Source organism: Arvicanthis niloticus, chromosome 21 (assembly GCF_011762505.2).
Source record: "Arvicanthis niloticus isolate mArvNil1 chromosome 21, mArvNil1.pat.X, whole genome shotgun sequence".
Classification (NCBI taxonomy): domain Eukaryota; kingdom Metazoa; phylum Chordata; class Mammalia; order Rodentia; family Muridae; genus Arvicanthis; species Arvicanthis niloticus.
Genome location: NC_047678.1, coordinates 17,406,038 through 17,412,037, shown reverse-complemented (window position 1 = coordinate 17,412,037; position 6,000 = coordinate 17,406,038).

Here is a 6,000-nt window from a genome sequence, read left to right as displayed (position 1 = left end):
AAAAAAAAAAAAAAAAAAAAGACAAAATAAGGAGTCAGGCACTAAATGCAGCTGTCTATTCTTCACAACCTCTGAGGTCAGATGCTTTGAGTCATATCATGTTGGGAAATGCAGGCTCGGAAGCTTGGTGAAGCTCAGAGCCATCTAGAAGTAGGAGCTGAGCACTAGGGTTAACTGTGCGGGGGTGGGGTGGGGGTGGGAGGTGGTACTCGGCCTTCACTGTTTCCTCTATAAGACATGGATTGCCCAGTGTTGGTTGCTTTTCCTCACACTGTGACAAAAATACATGGCAGACGCAACTTAGGAAAGATTTCTTTTGGCTCATGGTTCAGAGGATCACAGTCCATTAGGGCTGGGAAGGCAGAGTGGAACGGCTTCATCCACGGTAGTGGGAGCTGGAAGCTTCTGTTCTTACATTACAGCTGACCAGGAAGGAGCACAGACAAGTATAACCTTCAAGGTCCTCCCCCACTGACCTACTTCCTGTAGTTAGGCCCTGACTTCCCGAGGTTCCATAGTCTTCCCAACAGCATGACCAGCTGGAGACCAAGTGTTCAAATACAGGAGCCTGTGAGGGACATTTGACATGGAAATCATAACACACACACACTTGCCACCCGTGGTGTATAGGTAGAATAAAGAGAACCAGACAACAGGACAATGTGACCAGGTGAGTGCATGGTCCTTCGTCTTAGCCTGTCTCTGGGGGATGATTCTACACCCTCTTCATTCTCACCAAGAATCCGTTTCCATAAAGATGCATCAGACCACCTCTGCCTTCCAAGAGTTAACATGGTAGCTCAGGACTAGCTGAGACACACACAGGTATCTAAGAAGCTAATTAAATCAGAGCCCCTGAGAGTCTGACAAATTTGTTTTAACTAGGTAGTGTCTTACCTGGTAAGTTACCTGGTAATACCTTACCTGGAAAATTACCTACTAAATGAATACCTTCATTTATCCCAGTGGGCTGTGCATCTCAGCAAAAAAAGGGCTTCAGGCGTGCCGCCAGTGTGAGACACAGGGCAAATACCCGAGTTAACTGACAGAATGTTTTTTCGTAGCTCCTCCTGCCCACTCAGTGGTACTTAGCTCTGGACACCCCGACTGTGGTGATTCTATGAAGGCATTGATGTTCCTCAATCAAAGATGGACTCCTCAAACCTGTGGCCCCCCAGAGTAACAGCTGCCCTTGCTAACGATGAAGGCCTCCTAGGCTGCCTGGTGCTGGTCATCTTTCCCAGCCTGTGTTCTCTAAGTTACAGGTGCCCTGGAGGGAAGGGGATCTCTGGCTCTGTGTTTGAAAGTTGCTGAATGTGTTTTAACCCTGTCACAAGATCTCAGTCCGGTTTTCCCTCTTCTCCGTGATTTCACACACTCCAAGTCTTTAGCAGGGAGCGGTGGGGAGAAATATCTTTTACTTTCTTTCTGTTAATGTGACTTTTAAAACCTGCCTCTGGCCAGATAGTAGCAGCACACGCCTTTAATCTCAGCACTCAGGAGGCAGAGGCATTTGGATCTCTGAGTTCAAGGCCAGCCTGGTCTACAGAGTAAGTTCCAGGACAGCCAGGGCTACACAGAGACATCTTATCTTGAAAAACCAAACCAAAACAAACCAAGACACCCTCTGATGCACCCCCTCCCCTGTTCCTTTCTCCCCTTGCTGCAGAAACAACTCTTATTTTTCCAATGACTGGACTGCTCACTTGAGACTTCCAGAGGGCAGCTTACTTTCAGGGTTATACTTCAGGTTCTCCTTGGCATGGCTCAGAACTATCCTGTGATTTCCACCTACAGAAATGGGCTAGCATTTGCTCCATAACACCGAAGCACAAGAAGCTTGCCCTGCTTTCTCCCCAAGGCAAGTTAACTCATTGTTAAAGATGCTCTTGTTCCCTTAGAGTTTTCCCGGCAGCCAGTGGGGTCCTGCAGTCTTGAGAACTTGGGAGAACATCGCTGGTCTTCAGTTTGTCACTGAGATTTTTATTGTGTGTATTATGCATTTGAAATTCCTCTCTCCTGATCACAATTCTCTCCCCTACCTGAGTCACTGAGTGACACCTCAGAGGACCCAAATGCTCAGTTTAGAGCCTGCTCTGAGGACTGTGAAGCAGGATTCCTAGAGGCATCCATTCCCCAATGCTGAGACCCCCAAACTATCAATATCTCCAGAGGCCAAAGAATCCAGCCAGACCCAGAAAAAAAAAAGACATTTTCTTCTTCCCAGAGTCTCCGCACAAGAAGAGAAATGAGCAACATGAGACATCTTTGCACCTATACTTTTCTAAATACATTCTCCCCCCCCCCGCCCCCCAAGACAGGGCTTCTCTGTATAGCCCTGGCTGTCCTGGAACTCACTCCGTAGACCAGGCTGGTCTCAAACTCAGAAATCTGCCTGCCTCTGCCTCCCAAGTGCTGGGATTAAAGGCGTGTGCCACCACTGCCTGGTGGCACCTGTACTTTTCTAAGTCCAGCCTGATCCCAACCTTTGAAGGGATGAAGCAGAGGGTGGGGCAGGGTGGGATGGGGCTGCTGCTGATCCAGGTCCCAGGAGATGAAGTCAGTGTCCAGGGTGTAGGACTGAGTCCCTGGGGCACCTAGTTGGGGTCACACATCTCATTCACAGCCTCAGGCTCTTGGTGGGGAACTAGGAATATCACAACTTATTCCAGATTAAGGTCCCTCAGTCCAATTTCTGTGTGACCAATCACCAGCCAGCAAGGTCTACTGCCCTACTGTGGCAGCTCTGGGGACCAGGGAGGCTAGAGCAACCCATTTCTGGGTAGACGGATATGTTTAAGGATTTCACCTAAGTTACGGGTTTGAGGGAGGTTGTGGCTATGGCGCTCTTAGGAGGCGGGGCCTGGCTTGTGGAAGAAGGTGTTAGTCTCAGGACTTGGAAGGTTATACCCCTCTTGATTCTAGCTGGAGCTCTCTGACCCCTGTCCCACCATGATGGGGGAGCCTCCTCAACACGTTCTTGCTGTCTTCTATCTTTCACACAACTTTGGACACTCTTAATCTTTAATGGTGGCAGAGTGTCCCTCCATGACCGACTGTAGTCTCTGAAACCCTAAACTAAAAGAAGCCTTTTCTCCCTCACAGTGTTCTTGTTAGTATTTCTGTCAATGGGATGAGAACAGTAACTAACATAATCATCCACAATAATCCACATGGGGTTCCAGAGAGCAGAAGCAATTGTCCCACGCCACCCCTGTGCCCTGGAGCCCCATTATTGGGCTAAGAGACCCGCAAGTCTTCTTTTTATACTTTAGCAAATAGAATGGGTCAAGTCACTGCTGAGGCCCAGAGAAAGGATGTTTGGTATCTTCCCCCAACCACCTTGCTTCTTCAAGGCATTGTCTGTTTGGAGTTATGCAGCCCCGGCTTTCCCTTCCAAAGGCCAAGAGCTTGCAAACCCTGCAATGTGAACTCTGTATTAAACTTTTATATACTAATATATATTTTACTGAACTTTTTAATAAGCCTGGGAGAGATGGCTTTAAATAATTCAATATGGTGTTGGCCTCCAGCTGAACCATGCTACAAGTAAAGCGTATAAAATATGACACTAATATCGCATACCTTAATATCATAAATGTTTATCTTGATAACAAGCCATTTGAATTCAAGCAATGTGTGAGTTACGGTTGCCATGGCATGGCCTTGTTAAGGGTCTAAATGAGACGTCAACAGCGCTGCCACATAAAGGCTGGCGTTCATCTACGTGCTGTTTGTAAGGGAACCGACTGGACGCTGAATAGCTTATTCATCAATAAAAGTTTGAAATGCCGCTTATGGGGCCATCGAACGGCGAGAGGAAGTTGCAGGAATGTGTGTTTTTCCTCCGAGCTGGCAGTTGGGACTTGACAGGAAGTCTGGCGTGGGCTGGAGGTCACCCTCTCTACCCTACAAGGAGGTCTTTGTCAAAGGTGGCACTGACTCATAGTAGGTGTTCAGTACATTCCTGTCATGACTCCTTGAGTGGAAGGACAACTGAAGAGTATACACGCCCAAACCTGACTGTATATCAAAGTCATCGAGCTGCTGTGTTCAAAATACAGATATTCCCATACCTGCCCTATGGGGACTCCTCAGACTGGCAGCTCAGAATCCCACTCTCCAATAACAGGAAACTTAACCTTCCTTCATCTCTATTAAAGTTCCAGGCGGAGAGTCTGAAAGCTAAAAGAGCCTCTGAAGGTCACCTAAACCACACAGTGAGATGTGGTACACCTAGTGGAGCACCTAACACCCCAACCTAGCCTGGCAGTTCCCAGGGTAAAACCCAAACCCCGCCCCCTAAGTGTGTGCTCTAAGCTGAGGCCCAGGTTCCCGGAGGTTTTGCCGCTTTCTGTCTCCCAGCTCAGCTTTCTCTGGCTGGTTCAATATCAGGCAGCGTTTACCTCCCAGAAGGCCTTGGAGTTCCCTGCATCTGAGATGAAGAGGTCTTCCTGTTTCAGGAGCAACAGACGTCCCAGTTGATGCTCATGGTCTCTGCCTGGACCGTGAGCTCATTCCTCGAGATCATCGTGCTTGGAGGAAAGGAACCTAAAGTGTTGGTGAGGACAGAGTGGAGAAAGCTGGTTCCCCCAGGGGAAACTGAGGCCAGGAACCAGAAAAGGTATGGAGGTAGAGCAGGGAAAAAGAGTAAAGTAGCATTGCCCCCTCCCCTCCCCTCCCTTCCCCTCCCCTCCCCTCCCGCAGGATGCAGAAGCCAGGCAAACCCAGGCATCTCAGCAGAAAGTAATTTAACACATCAATGCTACATTGAAATGAGTCCAGAAGTACAGTGCAGAGGCCTCATGAATTTTTAAGTTGAAGTAGGTAATTTCAAAGAGGCCTTGAGCTTGTAGCAGGCATATGGGGCTCCCTGAGACACACACCCCCCAGCCTCAGTAGAAGCTTGGTGGGCATAGTCATGGTGGATATGGGAAGCCCAACTGTGGCCCTGAAGTTTTAATTATTCATTACTTGTTCTCTTCTTAAGTCTAATCCCAATTAACCACCCTCCCAACACACACACACACACACACACACACACACACACACACACACACAAACTCGCTCTTCCTTTGACTAGAAGGACTGACAGCCCTACTCTCTTTATATCCTCAGAGACCTGACCATGCTGTGTCTCACCTGAGGGTAGAGATAGAGCCATCAGTGTGGCCTAAGCCAGCGTTGGGGAATACACAGGTCTGAAATAGCCCGCGTCTCTGGCACTGCAGGGCAAGCCAAGTTTGTAGCTCCTGGCTCCTCTTTGTTGGTTGGAATGAATGTCATGCGTGTGAAGAACCCATCCACCCCCACTGAAAGCCTGATCCTGTTACGGATAAGGATGGTGGCCTCCTTGCTCTGAAGGACCCTCCATTCTGTGCAAATCACCAGGCAGGGCCACCATGACTGTGCAGATTGAGCACTGCCCAAAGGCCACAACTGAGGAGACCAGCCAACACTTACTTGTCTGAATTCCAGCAGATGCTGTCTGCCCAGAGAGAAAGCACGGAACCAGACCATGGGCTCAGGGCCATCCCTGTTCCCAAGCTCAGAGTCAGACATGGAAAGGAAGTAGGAAGTAGAACCATAGAGGTCTGAGACATCAACATGGGTCTCTGAACCCAGCAGGGGGAGGGATGAGGCATCAAAGAAGAGCAAAAGACAGAATACCTGAAAGCCCCAAGAGACAAGAAATTCCAGGGCTCAGCCAAGAGGAGGCTGCCCAGTGGGAGCAGGAGAACTTCCCATCCGCCCTCCAGTCAGTGCCCTGCCCTTCCCTGGCCACTCTGTGTTGCAGAAAACAGCTTCTCCCTGCTCTGAAGCTTCTGTTTTTCAGGAGAGTGGTGTCCAGACTCCCTCCCTTCTGTCCCTGCCTCTGCTCCATGCTGTTCCCTTTGTTGTGGACAGCCTGACCTCTTCAGAACTCAGGTTAGGCAACACCTTTCTAGAGAAGTATCTCTCCCCCACAGAGTGAGCCATCCCTCTCTGCCCTGGTCTTCT